Genomic DNA, 26382 nt, shown 5'->3' on the forward strand with positions numbered 1-26382 from the left:
AAATTTATATAGAAAATGTTAAATACAAATTTACATTAGATTATCGTTATCTATAATGAATTATGGATAGACGCATAACAATGCATAACAACTTATAATACAAACACTTAAAAAAAATTATAATTAACAATTTTATAAAAAATCTCATTCATTTTATGTATTCTAAAATCTTAAGTTTGTGAAAATATGTCTTAAGTTAATAAACAGTAAAAAAGCCTTCCTAAAATCGAGATAGTTCGTGATCGATGGAATTTTTCCTAGTAGTCTGTAGTGTCAAAAAGTTAGGGAAACACTACACCACACTGACATCATGAATGTTACTTTCATTTAAATTAATTTTTTTAATTTCTATTTGATTTATTTCAATTATTTTGAAAAAAAATGTAATTTAACTATTATGTCAGCTTTGAACCACAATTTAAATGCTATAAAGTTTGTTTAATGTTAATTATTGTTATATCTAGTATATAGTAGCTTACATAATACTAAGTAATCATAATCGTTTGAATAGTAAATTACTTTATTTTTAGTTTTCACATTCTTTACTCTTATTGGTTTTATTTATGCATTAATATTAAATTCTATAGTTGTGTTATGAAAAAGTTTTGTAACAACCCCTTGATAAAAAAATCAATTCATTTAAATTTAAATAAAGTTTCTACTTGTTATTATTAAATATTGTTACTACAGATATTAATCCTACATCTTCGAGGTTATATCGTATGCTCTAATGCAAATACGGCCTCAAAAGTGTGATTCGTTATGTTTTATAAGTTAGATACAACAGCATGTATAGGAATACCTCCAATTTAATGGAGCAAGCTGAAATAGAATATTAATAGAAATTTATTTTTAAATTGTCCTCGTTTAATTCGTCATTCGTTCGGGGCAATTCAAACACGAGCTTAATAATTTTTCACTACACATATATACTCTATATACTGCAGTATATGCGCCAGTCACCATTACACTCATAAAACATTAACGACAGTATATCAAGCGTCTTGGTTAGGTCTTCGACAACCACGTGACTATGATTACACGAAAGCTAAAACAACATTATTTTTTTATTAACCGACATTAGGTACTCAAATATATCAACATACATCATATTATTATCGTACATGCGGCAGAGTTCATCTAAAAATAAAAACGAGAACATATAAACTATATTACAAAACGTACAGCGATTGTATTCAATTGCGCAAATATGATAATTTGCTTAACATTTTTGGGCGCCAGTCCATATTGTTGCCGAGGACTGAGGTGTGCGACATAAGATTCGAAGGCAAAGTGTGTAACGGGCCTACGCGTAATGACCAGGCTGCTTGTGGTAGACAATCATTATTTGATTGTCGGCCAGATTGATGACCTTTTTCCACCGCAACGGTTTGGACTGTCGTCCTAGATACGAAATATAATATACGCGCAGTTTTGTGTACAAAAGTTTGGATAATCACGAGAATATTATCCACACCTAAGATTATGAAATAAATCACACTCTAGAGGGATAATTATTAATTTCAATTAATTAAGATGTATACGAACCATATCGAAGAGGAAATAAACAAATATTATTAAGAAGATAATATTACTGTAAAAGTGCAAAATATAATAGGTGCATTTCACTTAAACTATATAGTATATACTATATATAGTTATATAATAAGTACCTTGTGCATCATAATACTCTTTAAAATTTTAGAAATATCTTAGAAATATCTTACTATATTAAGTTGGTATGTTTAGAACTAACTTAAACAACAACTGTTTGGTGTTCTAACAAATACATTTGATGTTGAGTTAATTTTTACCAAGAAAACTGACTTGTAGAAATAAATTAACTTTAATGTGATATTTCCCACAAATGTATACAGTGGCGTATAAGGGGGGTTTAGGTTTAGGAGTTCAAACCCCCACTGGAATATATGGTTGGTACGGATATTGATTTTGATTGTATAACTAATTGGAATTTAAGAATGAACATTTTTTTTAATCCCCCCCTTAAATTAATTTATATATACGCTACTGAATGTATAACATTATAGTAATTAATACAGAGCTACTCCCGTAGTCTGAATAGTATTTAAGATAAACCTCGATCATGCGTTTGTGGCGAAAAAATAATTTTGGTTACATATATATTTTTATTACAGCGAATTCTTATCAAAAAAATCTAATAAATGTACCATTAATCATGTCCATATATGCATGGATACAATTTTTTTATTATTACATAATATAGTATATTGTTATTAGATTCTCAATGACACATAGGAAAATTTATCAAATGTTGGATATGATCCAAGTTTTATATAACATAGAACCGTTAAATTAAATATAATATGATATTTATACCATTCTTATTTGATACTATTATAGTATACAGAATAATTAAATGTAATCATCATTATTAGTAAGTAAAAATATGGGTCACCTATAAATTTACGATAACCAAAACAAACCAAAACAATTAAATAAATAAACGAAAAAATAAAGTTTATAAAAACTTTACTTCTAAAATATTATTTATGTTTATTTAATTTACTTATATGAATTTATAAACATTCAACGTAATAATCAAATAACATAAATTTGATCTAAAAGTGTTTATTGTTTAGTGCTAAATTATTTTCAGATAATTAATATATAAACAAACAATTAAATATGTATTAGTATTATTGATTTAATTTAATTTTTATTTGTTTCTAATACATTGACAAAAAATATAAAACCTACTTATTTAATAAATACTTAAATTGTTATTTTCTTCTCATACATTATCCATTTAAAATTGTCAAATATGTCGTATATTTTTCTAATAAATTATCATTTATGTTACTTTATTGATCGTACATTCAAGTATTTTATTAGTATTTCAAATATTTCGTTTGATTTTAAATAGTTAATAAATAAATAAATTTAAAAAAATTTGACGTACAAGTAGGTAGGTAACTTACATTTGATTATATAAAAAAAAATATATTTATATATTTGGGAGATAGCAACAAAAATTACAAAATAAACATAATATTTGTTTTTTGAATGAATAAACTATGTAGATTACTTTTTACATTTGTAAATAAATAAATTATCAAAAATCTTTTAGTCTTTTAAACGCTTAAAAAAAAAATTATTACAGTAAGAATTACGCAATTAATTTATAAAACCTGCTTCATCGTGTTATTATCTTTTTTTAATAATTCAAATTACGTAAAAAAAATAGTTATTAAAGCATTTTTAAAACGTGGGTATTGGGTTGGATTTCTTTTAAATTAAATTTAATAATGTCGTAAGTGAAAAACGTTGCATGTAATTAAATAAACTAATCTACTGATCCTCATAGACATTTAACCAGAAGGAATTGACTATATTACATTAAAGTACAATTAACTTTGGGCTTTTTGTTTACTCCATACAATAATAATTAATTAGTTGTCTATATATTTTAATAAATACTATGAATATTAACTAATTAAGTGATATACTACCAAAACCTCAAACTATATTTAAATAATATTAATTTTACTAAGTACTGATAATGTGTGCATTTTGATAACCACTTCAATAAAGAAAAGTATTAAACCCATATTTGTAAATTATACAGTTTTTTTTCTAACTATAATTAAAGTATAAAAAATTATATTTGTACATAATGATAAACAATAATTGTACATAATATCTATAGCTATAATAAGGTATGCAATATTTTAGAAATATAAAAACTATATGTTAAATTAATAGCACCATTAATTCAAGGCCATTCTCACTGGGTATCTCCAAAAAAATTGGAGCTTCCATCAACATGCTCCATATGGGCACGCTATCATCATCAATACCTTGTATAAAAAAAATAACTTCCAATCTGTATTTGTTAACACACATTTAACAATCAATAATACTATTTATAAGAATATCATACATATTCAAAGTTATTTAAGTTTTTAACTGTAAATATTTCAAATGAAATTATATTATAAATTATCTTATAATATTATTACATTTACAATTTAAAATTCAATCCAAGGCGCAGTTACTGCCCCTCTACTTTTTAATTTATTCATCTCTGACCAATCTAACACAAACCAAACCCTAATCGGTGATTTTGCAGATGATAAAGCTATAGTAGCTTGCAGTGCAGATCTTAACTTAGCTTCTCTTTATGTTCAAAATCATCTCCACCTCCTCGAAACAATGGTATAGAGAATGAGAAGTGAAAATGAATGAAAGAAAATCCACCCATTGTACTTTTACTCTTCGACACGGCACATGCCCGACACTATTTCTTAATAACCAAACCTTACCTAATGCCCAATGTGTACGATATCTTGGAATTCACATTGACCGTCGACTTACTTGGGCACCACACATCAAAAGCAAAATTGTCGCACTTTATAACCGCTTTCGTCTCCTACGAACCTTATTAACTGCCAAAAAAAATAAAACTACCTAACAAACTATTAATTCATAAACTACTAATAAGACCCATCTGGACATATGGCATCCAGCTCTGGGGTGCAGCTAAAATATCTAATACTAACCGTATTCAAAGGTTCCAATCCAAAGTTCTTCGAACAATTTCAAAAGCTCTATTCTACATCTCCAATAAATCTCTCCACTCAGATTTAAAAATATCAACTGTCACCAAGTTAGCCAAACTACATTACAAGCGTTTCAATAGCCGACTAACCCAACACCCAAACCCTCTTATTACTCAACTCTCATACGCAACTATTTCAGGCAACCCTAAAAAAAGACTATAAAGGCAGTGGTGTCGTGACCTGCTAAGATAAATTGAAAAATAAAAATTGAAAAATGTGTAATAAAGTCTAACTACTATCTTGACGAAGTACCTTCATTGGGAGGTCTCTTCACTCTGTTATTCCTGTCATTCTATTATTATATAAATTAAGCTTATTGTTCAAATTTGTAACAGATTGCTAAATAAAGAATTAAGTTAAAAAAAAAATTCAATGAATATAGTTATTAGTTTCTGAAAGTCATAAAATTAAAACAAAATTAAATTATAAGCTTCTAATTTTCATTAAAAATATATTTTACTTTAAGCCATAATTTACTAAAACAACGGTATTTAAATTTTAAATTTACTGATTTGTTTTTACGTAAACGAGATACTTATGTGAAATTTTATTTTTATTTTACCAATGCTGCCGGTTTTAATTCGTACGACAATATAGAACACTAACATTTTTGTTGAGTAATATTTTCTGGTAAATAACCATGTACAACATTAATCTTTCTCGGATAGACAATTAGATACACATCGAAAATATAAATTCAAGTGCTCTGTTTTATCTCAAATCTATAACCAAAATTGTTATTTTTGAAAAACACTCATGCTACAATTTTTAAACTTAATGCTTAAAATATTGGTAATCTTTATTGTATAACTCAAACAGTTAGAAGTTAAACTTTCCCGTGGTTTGTAATTTACGTATACAATAAAATTATCATTGATATAATAGCCAAAGTAACGATACTTCAAGACATTTTATTATAATGAAAACGTAATAATTTATATATATATAATATATGAATATATACTATAATTAGTTCCTAAAATAAATATTATATAAACAGTATGATATTTATGGACATTTCAACTCCACCCCTCTGAATTTTTTTCTTCGCACCTAAATTATTGTATAGACAGAAAAACATAATAAGCTGTTTAATATTTAAATATTATATTACAAGCATACTAATTCGTAGCATGCAAACTCTTACCGTGTACTAAAAATGTATTGAAATATTTGATTTATTAAAATCTGTATAGTAATTATAAAACAAAACGTAATACAAACTTGTATTTTGTATAAATAGAGAATGTATAGATTAATATACGTTATGTATATTATAACATTAATTTTATTTTTATATTAACTAATTAACAAAACAACTACTATCTTTTTGTCGTAAAAAAAAATGAGTGCGCTGTAAAATATAAAAACATATTTTGCTTCACTTATAAATTACCATCAAAATAATTAAAAATAATAAGCATACAAATTCAGATCAATTTATTAATCGTTACAATCAAGTAGCACATAAACATAAATATAAATCACTAGTTTAAAATACCTATTATTTTGACATTGGAAATGTTAATAACCATTTCAGAATGCAAAAACTGCAGCGAATCAACAGGTTAACAACTGTTACCTTGCAATAAATAAATATGTGATGTGATAGCTCACATAGTTCATCAAAAATGTATAGTTTACGTCAACAGATCCCTATTTTTGTGTGCAATAACAAATAACAAATAGACGAAAACAAGTTTATGTTTACAAGTTACAACCCTTAAATGATGTTTGTCTGATATGTTAAAATAAAATAATGATTAAGTGTATATTAGCAAAATTTACAAAAAAAAGAACTGCAACAGACATGTAATGTTATTTATGAACGATGAAATTTTTGAACTCCTATCATAACAATATTTTAAAAAACAATTTGATAAATTTTATAGCACCAAAATGTATTTTTTTATATATATATATATATAAGCAATTAGATAGTTATATCATAATAATTTTGAAGTTTTGAACAATCAAAAATATCAAATTGCAGATAATTAATAATACATATTGATATTATATTGTTATTTATGAAGTCAGTGCCTAGATTTTTTAGGTTAAACTTATAAGAAAATTTCAAAATGATCCTTTTTTAGTGTCATTATATCATATACTTATTACGTCGCTGGCAAGATAACTATACTGACTGAAGCTAAGTTACATTCAATTCTATTGCATATTACAGTATGAAGCATCAACCAAGGACAAATCAAAATCCAAAAAACTATACAATTCTTATTGCTACAATATTATTACTATTGATCGCACATTTTTATTTTTATCGCAAAATATTTATAAATATATAATATTATATTTATTTGTATCCACAAGATCCACACAATTTTACTGAAGTATTCACCTGGCGTTAAACAACTGTGTGCTACTCGTAACCGAGAACTTGCATAAAATATTAAAATATCTATATTTAAGTAATTAAGTACTTCATACGTAATAATAACCGTAAAATTTAAAATAATTATCGTCGATGTAAAACGTTGGCAGGTTACCCAAGCATATTATTTCAGATAATTCATGTATCATACCAATTTAAAAGTTTAAATGATACATTGGCGTTTGGGAATTGAAAATATTTATACATAATATATTAATATATTATGTATAATTAGTATGTCTATATACATATTTATATATGGTATATTAATAATAATAATAATAACAATAAAAACTAGCAGTTGTAGGTATTTATTAGGTTCAGTTAGACATGAATACTATTTTTGAATACGATTAAATATATCACCACGACAAATGGTATATAGTTATTATTTTTTTCTGTTAATTTCTTTATAATAATTATCAATTGATTGAACAAAAATAATCGTATTATTATCATGGGAGTAGATTTTGTACCTGCCCATGATAAGTAGTGTTATTTCACTATTTTTTTGATATCTTTTCGAAAATCTAAAATATTTAGTATTTACTTTTACTATATGTAATGTATCCTTAATCACAATAATTTAATCGTTAACTAATATTAAAAACAAAATTAAATTTATTAATAAAATAAGTATCTTTACTACAGTGAAAATATTTAATATTCATTTATTTTTACTCAAAAAAAATCAAATTGTGATGTACAGTATAAAGATACTTAAGAAATTTTCTTTTTTAAAAAAATATACCCATTGACCATTTTTCTTTATTTATAAAAATTCCAACTATTTATATTTCTATTAAATTTAGAAATTACGAAATCTTATTAAAATGTATAGAACGTATTATACAATTATACATTACATGTAAATTCTAATATAGGCATATACAATAGATTTAAAAATGCACGTTATTATTTTTTTTCTTTTTGACAAACGATTCTTCAAATTTATTTATTTCGAAGGCTTTGGAGTATTAATTTAATTAATCAACAATTTAAATAATTGTATTAAAAATGATTATAAAAGGAACTCGTATATATTACTCTATTATATTTTCTGTTACTTACAAAAGAAATTTTATAAAGTTGAAGCTTTTTATCCAATTTACTATTTTAAATAAATGCTGAAACTATATGTATCACAAAAGCATATTTTAACAAAATACACCATAAGAAAGCTAAGTTATAATAAAAAAATTGAACAAATTAAAATAATTATTATTTTTAATATAATAATAATACATTTATTAATAACGATTTTAAATCATGAGTTCTTTTAAACGTTATTAAGGTTAAGATAATATTATAATAAACACTTATTATTATTATTTGCTATTTTGTATTTCATATTTATTATTTGTTTAGACTTGTTTATATAATACTCTATATTATAGAGTATGAAATACATTTGTGAAGAGTTATGAGAGCTCATTACAAATTCATTAACACGCCATCGTATAAATATGTAATGGTCAGAAAACATATCTGAATTTTACAGATTATTAAAAAGATTAAATAGTTCAAATATTATGATTGAATAAAAATATTATATATATATATATATATATATATATAATAACAATTTATTCACTCAATAATTTGAACTATATAATAAACTAAACATGCTTATATAATATTAATATAGTATTCAATCTAAAATTAACATTTATTTAATACTTTGGTGTACCAAAAGCTATTGCATTATTAGTTCATACGGTGAAAGTTTATAATCTATAAAATAACGCTTTCGGTTAGGTTATATAAATAACGGTAATTGTGTATATTTTTTTTTGCTTTTCTGATAAAACTGAAAGCAGTGGAAACACTACATGCCTATACTAACCTACCTATGGGCTTTTTCAAAACCTTATCAGTTTGACACTCAAAATTTTATTACCCGCCAAGTGTAAAAGAAATATTGATATGTGATATTGTTATGAACTTTTATTAATGACTGCAATGGGTTAGGTGTTTTCCATTCCAATGAAAATATTGCAACGTGAAGTTAGACCAATCATGGTTTACAGCCTTTCTAAAAAAACAACACATTTTTTCTCTCACCCAATTTTCACGAAATACTCAAGGTACTATACACTGCTATTAGGTAACCTTTATTAGTATAATTATTTGACCGGTTTTCAAAATTTTTTTGTTATTCATAATGAATTAAATTATTGTTTAGGTAAAATGATTTTAATAGTTAATAATAAGCATCTAACTACTCAGTGAAGTAATTGAATACATTTTTCAATTATTTTTATAGGTTATGATAATGAACTAACCATACGGATTTCACGGAATACGGCAAGTCAGTAACTGTATAATTTTATTATACCTTTAAAACTATTTAAATATAATATTCAATAGACGATTCATTTGCGCATCTCGTTAATATCTAATGATAAAATATAATAAGTGTTATTGGAAACATAGCGTGCTAGGATATTCGTTCAAAGTAGTTATCAACGCGCATAAATTAACATTTACGGTTACTTCCAAAATGATATAACAGCTCCAAGTAATCCAACCCTATCAACACACTGGTTGAAAATCGCTGAGAAAACGTTTGAAAATATTAATAAAGGATGATAAATTATTAAGTGACTCATGTGCAGAATGAATCACCAAACATACTCACCTCCGTGTTGTCCTTTAATAATGAATTTATTCAAATTCTGATTTTTGGAATTTTTAAGTATAATAATTAGGTAAGGGTCTTATTTTCAAATACTTATCTTTATTACGTATACTATTCAAGGAGTTTTTTGTGGCATACGTACTTCTTTTATCGAATAAAAATCATTCTTTTTTCCAGAAAAATTTTAATCAGATGACATTTTTAAAAATGATAGTGTATTATTATTAAAATTTGAACGAGTTGATACTAAGATATTAAATTGTAAAAATTAAGATTTTAAAAATATAAAACTGATGTAATATTATAAGTAGTATTTATTATATTCGAACAATATATAAAAAATTTGAAATGTTGATAGATTAATATTATAATTACTTACTAAAATTTTCAAACAATTTAGCCCCCAAATCTTAACACGTCAAAATCATAAAAAAAAAACATTCAATAAACAATTTCTAGAAGAAAGCAAATGGTGATTCGTATTTGAAAATATGGTCCTTGTCTCCTAAATTATATTTGAATGCTCTAAAATCAGAATTATATTAAGTTTATTAAAGAAAATATGGGGGTGAGCGTACAAGGCGAATCATCCTGTAGATAAGGCGCGTTTAGAACGGACTTGGACGGACTCGCGCAAAACTGACAACGATCACTACCTATATAATATCGTGTGTGTGAGCGTATGCCCAGCATCCGCCTCGTCGTCCGTCACAACGGAGTTTTGGCGGTGTTGACGCGCGTGACGTCCCGCGATTTTATTTTTATAATAATATACCGCGGCATGATGCACGTTGGCCCTGCTGCCCGGCAGCGTCGCATGTAGCGGTGAAAATAGCGTCTATGCACACATACACACACACACACATACATATGAGCGTACGCACAGTTTTTGGATGAAATGGATGAATGTCTGGAAAAAAATAACAAAAAATTACACGCTACGAAGTAAATCCACCGCGAAACATTATTATAATTATTAATGCGAAGAAAGCCTGCGTAATAACGATTATTAACCGCACAACGTCTGCGTCGCACTATACATCCCATTACGCTCCGCCGCCGCCGCTCCTGCTGCGGCCGCAGACGGTAATAATATTTCCGCGCAATCGATCTAAAACTAAACTGTAGTTTTTACGTTTCTTATCTGTGGTACTACGTACATTCAATTCGATCTAGCCGCAAAAACAAATTTTTGAAAAAAATGTCCTGCTAAATGTGCTCACGCAAAAGAACAAATACCTTTATTACTACGAACGACCATTTACTATGACAGTGATCATTTTAACACTCACCCTGCAGGGGGACAACCGCAAACCAAAATATATTCGAACCGGACGCGGTATTTGATCCCGCGATGAGATGTGGCGAACAGTGTGTCGACGGTTGCACGACGACAATAATGTCGGTGCCTGTCGTGTCGGCGAAAAAAATACGATGCGCGAGCGATGCAGTGCCAGTGTCGTCGCGGTCGACGTATATCGCACCACGGCAGTCAGACGGTCCGGCGCGGATCCATCAGGTGGTGCTGCGGCGATTCGGTAGCGGAAACCACGATCGTCGCGGATGGTGGTGGCGTCGGCGGTGGTGGATGCAGTAACAGTGACAACGGTGTGCGGTGTGAATGAGAAGTGACGGTAGTGATGAGGATGGTGGTGGGTGTTCGGTGTACCTATGGATATAGTGCGTGTGTTTATGTGTATACGATTGACGCGCACACAACAACACGCGCGCACCACCGGTCTGGTGCAGTTTGTAGAGCGGCAAACACGCGCGCGTACACGTACACGACGACTGACGCGACGTGCCGTCCGTACGCGAATGATGTCGCCCGCCCGCTACCGTCCACCTTGTGTGCCTGTGGTCACCATGGAGACCCGCGCTTTTGCCGCCGCGTGTGCGCTTGTGCCACCAGACTTGTTGATGTCTTGCGGCGGCGGCGTGCATATACATTGCCACCCGCCGGGAGTGTAATACGCACCTGCTGGTCCGACTGTCGTTAGCGTAAATTTGTGTAATATACGCGTTTCGTAAATAAATATATGAGCTAGGTACATTTATCGTTATAATTTATTCTTGAATAATTATAAAACAGCAATGATCCACAAGACCAATGAGTTTCGACTTATCTCACGAGACAAGAAAAATCCTATCCTACCGTATTCACTCACTGATCGAATTCTCGGACTTGAGGCCCAAACGAATGAACGAAAACTAAAACACTGCAATGTTTCATAATATAATTTATACCAGAGCTTCTTAAACTCTTTAAATCCGTAGACCTCCGATGAAAATAAATCATGAACCGACTTTCCAATTTTCTTTCAAATTACTTTTTTTTTTTTTGTTATATAAATTTGTTTATAATACATTTTGTGTTAATTAAGATTATAAAAGTTAATCAAAAAAGAAAAATTCAACAGCTCAACTTACTATATACAATAATAAAATACTTTCTAAATTTTAATATTTACCTAACAATTATATTATTGTACAGTGTATACGTATATTATGTGTCCATGGCCGAAAACTACACCATAGCGCTACAGACCACAGTTTTAGAGCCGTTTATTTATGTTATTTACAGCGAAAAGTATGAGAAATATACGCATATTTGCTAGCTTTTCGTATACAACCTTATTACTGCAGACTTATGTCCGACCCCTTAATGCTAGTTGAATGTGGGACAATTACCCTACTTGGTTACTTAGAAAATATATTATTCCACTGAAAAAATCGTTTGTGGAGCGAAGAATATCCGAGAATAATTTTCTATTTACTTTCTAATTATGCAGCGTTATTATTATTACTACGTTGTTATTGGGTAAATTGCAAAAATAAAGTACCCTACAATGAACGAGTAAATTCGCTAGTGAGTAGTGACAATCTTCTTCAATGTTTGATAACAGCGAATTTCTGTCTATCTGTTTACTTACTAGACAGCGGAGTATACGTTAAAAACCACAAAAATTACATACGCCAGGAAGTGGTAAAACGTTGGCAAATGTTGGCTAATGTTATTCAACGTTTTCTACAGTCAAATTTGCTTTATATGCTCCTATATCACATGAAAATATTTTGAACACAAGGCTTTTGGTAAGAATACCTGTGTATAGATGACTATATTATCACCTATTTATTTTAATTTTAAGTTCGCAAGTTATAATACTATAATAATACTATACCTCGAAATTTCGGCGATGTTCCCTAGACGGAAATTAAGGTAACTTTATCATTTTTAGATCATATTTCTTCGTATTTCTTAATTAAATAATACCAAAACCTCTCCCGCGATTTATTAAAACAACACTATCTCGATATTTCAAATATCAAAATGGTTTTTTAATATAATCTTAAGACAGTTTTCATTTAACATTTTATATACTATGTTTATGCGTTAAACATACTAGCATTCAAAATTCGAGTCGTACATTCTCATTGGATATTGTTTCTTGTGCATGGAATTAATACGTATACACTAGCTACACTGCGCCAAGTGCGCCAGTACATTATTATAAATGACACTCTAACAAATTGGTTTTTTCAGATTGTGTATATATAAGACTACATTTTGTAAAAATTATACCCTAGGCTTCGACAACAAATCGTTCATTAAACGATTCAGTAAAGCGAAACAAAACAAAACTGTACGGCACAAATACAAATCACCATTAGACTAATTTTAAGATTTATAAATATAATTCGATACCATCTATATTCTATAGCCTATACCAAGAGCGGCCAAACGGTCAATTGCGGACAATTTCAGAGTCGATCATGTTAGAATCTATTTTTAAGGCCACACGCACGAAAATTAATTAACACGAAAGATTTTAGAAATTATTATTTATTATTATATTATTTTTAGTAATTAGTAATTAGTTTATAATACTTGACATTTGTTGTATGTTTATATACACTTTATGCAAGTATATTTTTTAATAATTGTAATTTATAGTGATTCAATAATAAAAAAGTCGATTCTTAAGGGTGAAGTATAACCTAAAAAAAAGTTTGAACACTCCTGGTCTATACTATTACAATAAAATTATCACTAAAAAATAACGGTTTTTTTTTTTTTTTACTATTTACTGCATCACTACACTAAATTTCACTCCCAACCCTTAATAGAAAAGTGATATTCTGATAGCTTCAATATTGGTACATTTAATTCAACTATCATTAAAAATCACAAAATTGACAAAATCGATTTGGTCAAAAATTAGATTTACCTAAAATTTTCCGTTTTTTCTTAATTGTTTTTTTGTTTCCCGATTACAAAAATAAGTAATGGAAATTTTTAAAATTGATATATCCAAAGTACAAACAAGATCATCTAATTTGATAGACAACCACTCCCATTTTTAAAAATTGAAGGATTTTATCGATCTTATCGCATACAAAAAAATACACTTCATTGTAAAATCAATACATTCCGCTCTGCTCAAAGTCTAAAATTAATTTAAAAATGTAAAGAAATCGCTTTCAACTAATCTCCGTGATCGTATCCAAATAAGTTTTTAGAAATTATATTAGATAAATAATTAATACAGTGGACACAAGATTGAAAAAAAAACAATATAATTAATATTTGTGTAGTGCGCGGTTTATTTTTCATCAAATAATAAATGAGAGCAATTCACTATTTCTTTTATACACTACTACCACAGAATAGTTTAAATCAGAATAGAAACTCTGGCCACCCAAATTTTAGTCCTCAATATTGAATCTATTCAGTGATAATATGTTATATTTTATAAATTAAAATTAAAAAATTTAACAGTTTTTAGTCCTTAAAATCAACTTCTTATCGAACTAACCACCCCTTTTAACTTTTATGTTTAATTAAATATTTTTTTATTAAATTGTAGATTCATTGAAGAACTGATTTTTGGGCGGTCGTAACTTAAGAGCCGTATATTTCTTTTATCAATTTTCATTTCGAATTAATCTATTCTGTGCTACTGCTACACACTAATACCACTACGTACACATTAATACAACACGACATAAGTGCCTAAAAAATTGCGTATATTAATTCCTTTAAAACGGTTGATATCGAATCTCATTTATTATTGATATGTTTAATTGTGCGTAGTTTTTATACAATAAATAATAATAAATTAATATGGTAATCATATAAGTTCTACAAAAATGATAAGATAATACGATTGGTTTCATCAGCCTGGCACAATCATGCAGGAATATTCAACTGAAACCTTTTTCCCAATCTAAAATAAAAAAGGATTGCGACTGAACTGTAAAGATTTATTAACATAATGATCATGCACGAGTAATACGACTTCCGTCCGCCATCGATAAAAATAAATGTCTATCAGGTTACAAACATATAAAAATATACGTTTCGGGTTTCCCTATACGCCTAACACAGCATTCGATATCCAAAGGGGTTGCCGTTTATCGCGATACGTCGAAACAGAATACAAACTCACTTAGGAAAGCGTTTACATTAACATATTACGGAATATGTACGTACGACATTATCAACAGCCAATCAGCCAATAAGTAAAAGATTTAAAACTAAGCCTATGATGGTCTCACTGCTATTAATATTTTAAGAAATTTACTAACTATTTCACTGATACACTCAATGCATTGTTGAAAAATATAGGTCTTTAACTCATAAAGTAGGGTCAGGTAGTCATCAGTCTCTATCAGCCATTAGAAACATAAGCAAATCCCTTCATACTTACCCGTAGTTACCACACCTTCACCACCATGTAGCTCTCCAAAAAGTACTAACCCAATTAACATAAATTATAATAATAATATGTAAGCCTATATTTTCTGCCTGGGGTCGCAACCGTTAATTACAACGAAAATATACTATACTAATTTGATAAATCCATGCTATATTATACGTACATAAAATAAGAACAATGATTGCATGGTAGAGTTTCAGCCATTATGTGGTCCAATTCCACATCACTCCTTAAAGTCGTTTATATAAAGACTAATAAATATTAATTTTTATTTTAACCCCCACCCCCCTTTCCGCGATATAAATATCTATACATAAATAACAAAAGTTACTGTAATTAGAAATTAGTAATTACTACGAAATTAAATGATTACCAAAATGGTATAATAAAAACAACAAAAATAGAATATAGGTAATGAAGAATGAAGATATTAATATTGATTTCTATTATGAATTAAAACGACACAACATTATAAAATATATAAGTAGGTACTATATACATTAGGTTAGGTTAGGTTAATTCGTTATTAAAATATGTTAAATACTCAACTATAAACGATATATACAAATTGTGCTTTCAATGTTTTTTCGTTTCTATACGTATATATATTTAAAATAAAATATAATAACATTAATATCTACCATAATTGTATGCACCATTCTATCATAGTGACTTTATTCAAAATTTGGTTATGTCTTACGGTTACAATTTACGCATCACGCCATCATGGCATCACATAATATTATACCAATACATACAACAAAGGCAACCTTTAAAATGTATTGGAGTATCGTAAATATGAAAATGAAATGATTATAATTTTTAGTATTGACTATTATTAATATAATTTGTTGGCGACATTTTTTCTAATGATCTATTTTTACATCACGTAAAAAAAATAATATTTACAAATTATATGTATACATTTAAAATAGAATTTTCAGCTGGCACCACCCGAAAATGAAAAATTTTAATTTATTATTGGTAGATGGTAATAGCTTATTATTAACAAAATATACAATTCTGATGTCTACAGTAATTTTTTAGGAATGTGATACTGAAATAAAATAAGCTAAGAGCTACATATCAATCTGATTGTAGGTTAAATATTTAAAATCGTAAATTATTTGACATGTGTTACTTGATACTTAATAATTTTTATCTTATAAAATATAAATTATTATACGACCAATTTCATTTTATTTTATTCCCTATTCTTATATATAAATAGATCTGAAAATATTTTGTAATTATACTAATTACTATTAATAATGAATTAATAATATATTTTTTTTTATTCTTGTGTTAGAAAGAGACAATTAAATAAAAAATACCAAGATGATGTCTAAAAATAAACAGTTAAAATTGACTTGAAATAATTTACAAAATAATACTGTGTACTCTCGATTATCCGCGGAATAGGGTGGTAGGACATCCACGGATAAATGAATTCCTCGGATAATCGGTAAAATTAAAATTACAAATTAAACGTATCAACAATTAACAAAAAGTATTAATATGTATTAAACAAGCGTATTGTATTTTACGTCGTTATCGAGTAATTGGCCATCACAACCCAATTAAACCAATAATTATGCATAATGTAAAGATATATATATATTGTTTTTGGATACAAAAAGGTATGTAGATGATTCCGCGGAAGACAACGGATAGTCCACTTGTGGATAATCGAAAGTACACTGTATTATATTAATGAAACTGACACAATATTTGAAATTAGTATTTATTAAGTTTATTTTGTATAATTTCTTTGATGGTTATATTATAATCTCCAAGAATATAATGATTTATTAAATACAATTATTATAAATAATATGAACCAATATTCGTTCGATGCAGTGGCGTATATAAGGGGGTGTTTGGTGGTTGTGACACCCCCCTCCTTGAACTGTATCATATATTACAATATACAGTAATATACATTATTATAATATTACATGTTCAAAACACTAACAATAAAAATTGAATATACTACACCGACATAATGTAATACGTATTAATTAATTAAAATAAAAGTTTTAGTTTCAATGTATTAAACATAATATTTATTGTTTATACGTAATTAACATCCCCCTTAAGAAAATCATCCTAGCTACGCAACTGGTTCGATGTAAATTATAATATTTATAGTCACAAAATATTAAATTATAAGTATCAATATAAATCGATGCAAATAATAGTGAATACAATATTATCGATTATCAATAAAATGTATATAACTAATAATCAATATTTATTTGTATAAAGATACCTTTAATTGATATTTAAGTTAAGTATATTTATATTATTAAGCAAATATTAATAAAAACATTAATATGTCTTAACATTATTTATTATAATACATTTTTAGTAATCAATATTTCGAATTTATAAAAGTTTTAATTCCTTTTTTATTTTATAAGTAAATAACAAAAATAGTAACACACGCATAAATATTATTATAAGTATTTAAGTGTTTAAGTACACGCATATTAATCAAGTATTTATTAATTTTCAAAACGTAATATAATTAACAAACTTTAATGAACACTAGGTTTAAAACTTTGACAAGATATTAAAAAACATTATTTAATATATTATGCAATATTATAATTTCAAACCTGTAACAAAATCTTAAGTAATAAAATTAATGTAGACAAAGAAAAACTTGTATCATAAATTCATAAATAAATATATGTAAATTGCTCTCAATCTACAATTAAATTATATAACATATCCCAAATATTAATGGTATTTATTGGTACAATAGGATAAAATATATTATTGTGTTGATTATGTTCATTTAATCTAACCTAACCTAATAAATTTAATATATAACGTAGAGGGTAATCTTAGATCTTAGAGCCAAAAAATTAAAAGAATTTTTAAACCATATCGTTTAGGCTCTAGTCACCTTATGATTTATGACCAATGCGAGAAAGGGAGGAAATAATAATTTTACTCTTTCAAAATAAGAACACTCTTAGAGGTTAAATATCTGAAATTGTTGAATAAAAATATTACCACACAATAATCTAGTTACACAAGAAATGAATTAATAGCCTTAAACACACCAAAAAAATAGTACATTGCAATAATTCGTTATCGTTAATAAATATCGAATCAATTTAAAGTTTTAGCCAAATTTCTAAGTAAAACAATTTAATTGGAAAAATTATTTTTGTGAATTTTTGTCAAGTAATACATACATCAAGTTTAAATATGATTAAAAATTCAAAACTATCTAAGTAATTAATAAAACGCATGATATCAAATATATATATTACCTACATACTATTTTTTATTATAATATTTGAATTAAAAATACACATAACTATCTAGCTGTATCTCCTGTTAATAATTAATATCTAAATTTATTTTAGTAATTGATTTCTTATTATAAAAATATAATCTATTATTGGAGTTGAGAATATGAGATGATAATCAGTCAAACGTCTTGATATACAAAAATCCTTATAGCTATAAAATAAAATAGTCAAACATTACGATAATACCACAATAAGAACAATTTTAGATTTTTTAAATCTCGCTCAATTAATCATCTATAAATTTTCTTGCTTTAAAAATAAGTGCTGGTCAATCAAACCCATCAGTCAAATATAGAAAATACATTAAGAAACGCATCAAAAAAAACTAGTGGCATGCTGTTTTTTAGATATAACTGTGAGTACTATTTGTCGTCGATTTATTTTTTATTTTTTATGACTTTATGTAAGACCTTTTTAGAAAATGTATGGTTTAAAAAAAAATGCTGTAACTCTTCATTTAGACATTAATCCGTATACCATGAGTCAAAAAGCATTAACACTAATGATCTTCATTAATCAAATTTCAGACATTTGATAACGATATTTGTTACACTTTTTTCGAGGAAAAATAGAAATAATGTAATTCGTTAAGCAATGAGTGTACTACTATGCCTATAATCTATATAAAATATAAATCATAAAACAATATAATATGTATACTAATATAATATAAATAATATAGATAAATAAAAAAAGTATATGTATAAGTATAAGTTCCACCAAATTTAATATAAAATATGTACAAAAATTATGTATAAAAGTGAATCTTATTGCATAAAATATTCGTTATGTAATAGATCATCGTGCGATATTCTGGCTTTTTTAGACTTTGTGAAAGATAAAAATGATATAAATCTGACGAGTAAAAACATCAAAACTTTGCAAATTGTGTTGTATACGAATAATATATATAATATATATAGCCGCATAGAATAGTACATGATAAAAAATGTTAGGTATAATTCAAAAAAATAGACTTTTTAGGTTTTAGTAATAAAAATGAAAAAAGCGAGCGAGAGGTAATATAAGACCCAAATTATCCACTTGCATATTATGAATAATATTCATTGAATATGTATAATAAAACATTGCTACACCTAAAATACATTGTACCATTTAATATGTATGTACCTATATTATCTATTTATACATTATATCAGCACTCTTGAATATTTCTCTAAGCATAAAAAAGGTAATAGAATATAGTATACAAAATGTCCAAAAGTATACATTAATATAATATACTATCTTAACTACGTTCTAACATTACATTTCTAAATATTTTATTAATATAGGTTTATTACATAATACATAATAAACATAGTACCTACGATCAATAACTGACAATATATTACATTTAACATAAAACCTAAAGAGCAAACACTAAAAAAAAAATGCATAGGTGTACCTATATTATATTATAAATAATAGGGAGGCTGCAAGCGGCGCACCCTGCATAGCGATACGCTCGATAACGGTCGAATCTTATCACCGCTGGGCATCTGACACGAAAAAAGAATATACTTAATACAAATTAAAAACGTCCTTAAAATGTATTTATTTTAATTCAGCAGAACAATTAAATTATTACATAGTGTATTATTTAAATATTATAAAATAAAATACAGGACATTGTTATAGTACTTTATAAATCTATATACATAATATATTAATATGTATAGAACCAATTATGTATAATTTCAGCAATATTACAATATACCGCCCAAACTGTTATACAAGATACAACAACTACGATCTAACCTTATCAAATGCTAACTTTTCTTTAATTTTTAATCTAAAACATATCATTTTCACTCTAAAAATTCGATAGTTATTTTATGTTATTTACTCTTCGAAAGTTGGAAACTTTCATTAAAAATCAACTTTAATTAGTACTTATAAAATTTATTTGTACTATTTTGCAGTAGTTATTGTTAAGTATATTAAAAAATTTAAACAGGAGCAAAATTATTTTAAATTCAATTATTTACATCATTGTTTTAAAATAATATAATAATATTATACACCAAATCTTGAAATGAGATGACTGAAATATTGAAATATGATGATAATGCTCAGTACCAAATTATCCTAATTTTATGTAAAAAAAACTTTCATTTCCTTTTCTTTTTTTCGTGAATCGAATAAATTCAAAAATTATTTTAATTACTTAAGTTAAAACTGTATTCAGCCTAAAACGTCTCAAAAATAGTAATTGTATTTTTGTATGATACTATGAAATAAAGTATAGTTTAAAACAATTTAATTAATTCAAAACGTCCGATAATATTTTTTATAATATGTAATTTTATTTACAATAACTCAATGATCAAGGTTGGACTAGGCCACCGGGGCACCGAGGCATGCCCCGGTGTGCCGCTGTAATTTTAAATAAGACCACTTAGAATTTTTTGTTTTTAATTTAATGCGTCTAACCTATTTAAATTTTTTTTTCCTTATTTGGTAAGAAACAAAACATTAATGGAATATATATATATTCCATTTTTAATTCCATGAATTGAATATAATTGTGTGTAATATTTATCACAATAGTTAAAAGTACCATCCATATATACAAAATCTAATTGTTTTAAAAATACTATGTTTGTGTTACATGAAAAAATAATTATTTCATTTAGGGCATCATTGTCATAAAGAAATAACTCACCTCTATTCGTTTTTATGTCTAGTAAACTTAATGATTCGTGAACTTCTTTTCTAGATGTTGGTAGTTTGGGATAACAATTCATTCTTGCATTATAAATATTTCTTACTATTAATTTTAAATCAGGAAATATCAAATCTCCTTCGTTAGTGTATTTAGATATATTTTTTTCTTATTATTTTTGATGGTCTTTCAACTATGGAGTCTAAAGCTTTTCTTTTGCAGGAATTACTTATTTTTTGCCGCTTTAAAGTTTCATCACTTGCGTGATTATGGTCAAAACACAATTTATCTATATTAATCAAATTAAAAATTAAACCCATTATATACACTTTTGCCTTACACTTATTTATAACACATCGCCATGTATTTTCATTTTTTTTTTTTTTGATATGTGATGTTTAAAAAATTTAAAATCATTTAAAACTAATAGATCTTTGCCTTTTTCACTGAGCATAAAGGATACGCGCTTTTCGCTAGTTATCGTGACTTCGTAACGGATATATACAGACACACGAATGTTTCGAATGATTGTAGGACACTTTGTATAGTCACCCAGAAAAAATTAAAACTGCGGACAGCTTGTACTATTTCAGGTAAAAAAAAATGTTGAGACATGAAATGTTATGACATAATTTGTTAATACAAAACACAGGTAATTAACAATGTTAACATACATAAATAATAATAATAATAATAATAATCAGGACTAGGATTTGTATGCAATAAAAAATTATAAAATATGCAAAAATATGTAATTAAATTGTTATAAGATAAACACAAAAATATAGTTACAAAAATAATATTTATTTATTAAAATACATCAGTGATTGGCTGTTTGTCTTGATATAATACAATTGAGAAATAAAATAAAATAATTTAAAAAAAAATTTATAATTCACATTCAGTAATGGAAATATTTTTAATTTTATGTTTGACAAAAAAACCAAGTTTTATACTTTAATCAGCAGGGCTAGAATTAAATACAAAATATTAATATTAAATCATAAATATTAATTACGAAATAAACTATAAAACATGCATTTTTCGCAATAATATGCATTTTATCCAAAACATGCAAAATAAAACTCCACCATTTACATACCGTACAAAACGTTCGCGATCGAATTTTACCAATTTATTATCACCGTACAAAGTGTCCGCGATATGCAACTCAAACAATAGATAGTACAAACTGTCTGTTTACCGTTTCAAACAGTACTAACATAACTATTATTATCCAATGTGACAATGTACATTATTCTGTGGGGTCTTTTGTACAATTTTTATCAGTAATGAAAAGTCGTAAATATTTCGTATGTCGAAAAATCGAATTATAAGCCACTTTGTCAGCTTTATCGATAAACTATCGTTATAATCCATCTTTATATATCCTATTCTTTTATATAGGCACCATATATAGAAATTTAAACGAGTGCAATACCATTATTTCGTCACTTACTCCACACTATTATGTTCTTACAATTATGAATTATCATTATATGGAATGCATTACTTATATTTTTTTTTTTACAATTATGAATTATTATTATATTACAATTATTATTTTTAAAGTTATTAAATAGATAGCTTATAAATTATATATTATATAGAATAAAGGGTTAAAATATATGACAGTATTTTATAGACGTAGATTGATAACTTATAATATTCCTAGTGTAAGAACTTACACCTGTACCTTTTTTTTTTTCGTGTAGGAACTTACACATCACATATGTAGGAATTAACGTATGTAATTGTCTACCTATTACTCTCGTGTAGGAACTTACGATTCCCCATATAAACATATTTACAACATGCAAAACATACACTCATTCTAGTAAATGTATTACCTATATAAACTGTTATCACTTAGTTATCTTCTATTTATTATTAATCTATTTTACTACTTATACCTATTTTATACTATGTTACTTATGTTAAACCGTAAATATTATATCTAAGCCATACAAAATAATAATAATAATTTACAACTAAAAATAATTATTTACTATTATACTAACAACTAACAAGATAATAAAATAGTTACTGATGTTTGATGACAATAGTTGAGAAATATTTTATAACTAGATACCATGCTAATACCAATACCAACTTAATATAGTACCTATAGGTATAAGTTAATGATGTATAATCTATAATAGTATAGATAATTTGCTAAAATTACGAATTCAATTAACTTGATGAATCGATTGATTTAATATTATACCGAGCTCACAGCTCACAATAATCGTCAATTATTAATTATAGACTCTGTTAAAACATCCGTCATGGTCAACCACCAAACACCAATATAACGATAACTAAAAAAACCAAATTTTGATATTTTCTTCCAAAAATGAGGTATCATACTCTTTCACTGTTATTTGTCATCAAAAATATGAAAATGAAATATATTTGGTGATTTGCAATGATAAGCCATATCCGCTCAGAATCGTTTTTCATATACAATTACAATAATATATCAATGAATTCAAATTTAACACATATAATGTACACAAGGTCAGCAGAACGATATCCTCTTGCTCACTTTATTTTTTTCTTAGTCAAAAAGCTTGATAATATAATACAAAGTTTAAAATTTCTTTTTAAAGTAATTCTTTCAGAAATGAAAATCATCACAAATATAATACAGCCACAATTTTTTTTATAGGTAAGCGATTGATATTTAAATGTTTAAAAAATTAAAAATAACAATTTTTTCTTTAGCAATGTTATTTTAAAATTATTTTGTAAATTTTGTTATTATTCAATAAATAATAACCATAGCCCTGCAAGACTTAAAACTATTGCTCATTACGTTTATTAATAATATTTCGTTGATAAGCTAGTTAGGATATGATACTATCTATATCTCTACTCTATACTTTGTCCAATAAAAGAACACACCCATTCTACGCATCCCCACTCTACCCGGCAGATCAAGACTAGTTCCGCTATGGCAGCGTGTTGCTTGTTGGTAAATGTAGAAGAACGGATAGTCGTCTGTTAAAAAAAATCTTACAAATTCAGTTTTAAGGCCCATAAAAAAATACTAAAATTTATTTTAATTTTTTTCCTTAACTACTTAGATATTGGGTATTTTATAATTTTTTTTTCTGCTAGGTAGAAGAGGTTTAAAAAACAATTTGCCCCTGGGCATCCAAAAGTCTAAATCCGGTCTTGTATCACACAACTGTTGACATCGATCAATATATTAAACATACATAGGAAGGGAGAATGCGAAATTGCTCTAATTGAGTATGTTAATACAATAAAATACTATATCCTATTGTGATTTTTGTATTATTATTGAAAGGAATATAAAATGAAAAATTTGTTTTGATAAATCTTATATGTTCATGTATTGTGTGTCGACAAATTGGGAGTCGAAGAACTGGAAAAACATCAAATAGTTAACTTACAATTTTACAATTTTTTAGTTATTGATAAAGTTGACACTTATAAATAAGTTATTTATTTACAGTTTTAGAATATTTAATTAAGTCAATAATAGATTCAATAAAATAACGATTTCTAGTAATAATTATTTGTACAATCTCCATGTATACCTAATATATTGATTATGCACGACCAGTCCCTATATTGGTAAGAGTCAACAATTATTACGTATGCTTCGTCAATACTCAAGAATTTTTTTTATAGTGTATATACAATAAAAAAACAAAACTTTACAATATTCAATATGGATTTATGAGAAAATCATAGCAAATATGTATTTTAAATTTTTAATCCAAACATCACGAAGCAAAGTTCTGTCCAATCAAAACTACTTTTTATTTATCGACCGAAATATATGCAAATACATTAAGTCCAGAGCCTGTTAATAATTGAATCAATCGACGAGCGTTCATTTTTCTCATTCCCTCCGGAAAATCGAATATCTCGATGATGTTAAGAACGAAGTAATATTCCCTAAATTGTTTAAAACACGTTATACAAAAAACCTAGTATGGCAGTGAGTAAAAGTACCATAGTAGTAAATAGTCATATAGCTATATTTAATTATAAAAATACGTAATAATCATTATTATTATTATTATTATTAGTTGTTAGTTTATTGCTTATTATATTTTTTTTGGTCAATTATACCTACAATAATAATTTATATCTATTATTACTTTAAATAAATAAATAATTTTTAAATAGTCAATATACGAACCATAAGATGTAAAAATATTTTATTGAACATGACTTGGTTATTAATGTTAATATCAGGGATAGAATTAAATTGTAATTAAAAATTGATTATCAGTTATTGGATATTTGGTAAAATTATAGTATAACACCATACATGTCTGAGTAAATTGGTGGTAATATAATTATATGCTTATTTTAAATTATTATTAATAAATCTAATTTTTTTCAACGAAATATTTTTTAAGAATAAATAACATAATGTTTTAAAATTTTAATTTATTTTTACATATTTCAATATAAATATTTATATTTTAATAAGATTCTTTCTTTTTTTATGACTACTATCATTATTATTATTTACAATAAACCACGGTACTTGCCCAATATAATTATTCGTATCCACTAAATTCACTGAGTCACCCGTAAATCGCAATTACAATAATAAACAACAAAGACAACACTTCCATACAACTATACGTTAGTATTTTATTTTGTTTATCTGATTTTCTAATATATATTACATTTAAGGTAGAATTATATTTTTATATAGAACCTATTATTATTTATTGTGTTATAATATAACTTATATTAATTATTGTTTTAACTAACAACTATTAGTCCAAGTGTCCAACGGTTACATCGACCATCGACAATGGCTACCACAGAAATTTATGTAATACTAATTACTAATTATTATTACAATATTACAAGTTATAAATCCGAGGATTGGTAAATCTTTTTTTTGCTATTCATTACATTTTGACCATTCCTCCACGCACACACGCGCCTACGTTTGCTCATTTGTCTTTAATTTTAGACATAAAAAGGTACAATATTCCGATTTCTAGATTACATTTTTAAATATTTTACGGG

At 26.5% G+C, this 26382-nt stretch overlaps 1 protein-coding gene across 8 annotated transcripts in view; it reads right to left on the reverse strand.

Moving 5' to 3' along the window:
• The window catches only part of LOC113553593 (protein vav), a 279163-nt gene extending 267728 nt beyond the window's left edge, over positions 1-11435 (reverse strand). For all 8 annotated transcript variants that reach the window (XM_026956989.1, XM_026956994.1, XM_026956993.1 and 5 more), the window contains exon 1: positions 10927-11435. The gene's annotated coding sequence lies outside the window, so the exon portion shown is untranslated. The remainder of the gene's footprint in view (positions 1-10926) is intronic.
• Positions 11436-26382: the final 14947 nt, after the last annotated feature.

This window comes from Rhopalosiphum maidis, chromosome 2 (assembly GCF_003676215.2).
Source record: "Rhopalosiphum maidis isolate BTI-1 chromosome 2, ASM367621v3, whole genome shotgun sequence".
Classification (NCBI taxonomy): domain Eukaryota; kingdom Metazoa; phylum Arthropoda; class Insecta; order Hemiptera; family Aphididae; genus Rhopalosiphum; species Rhopalosiphum maidis.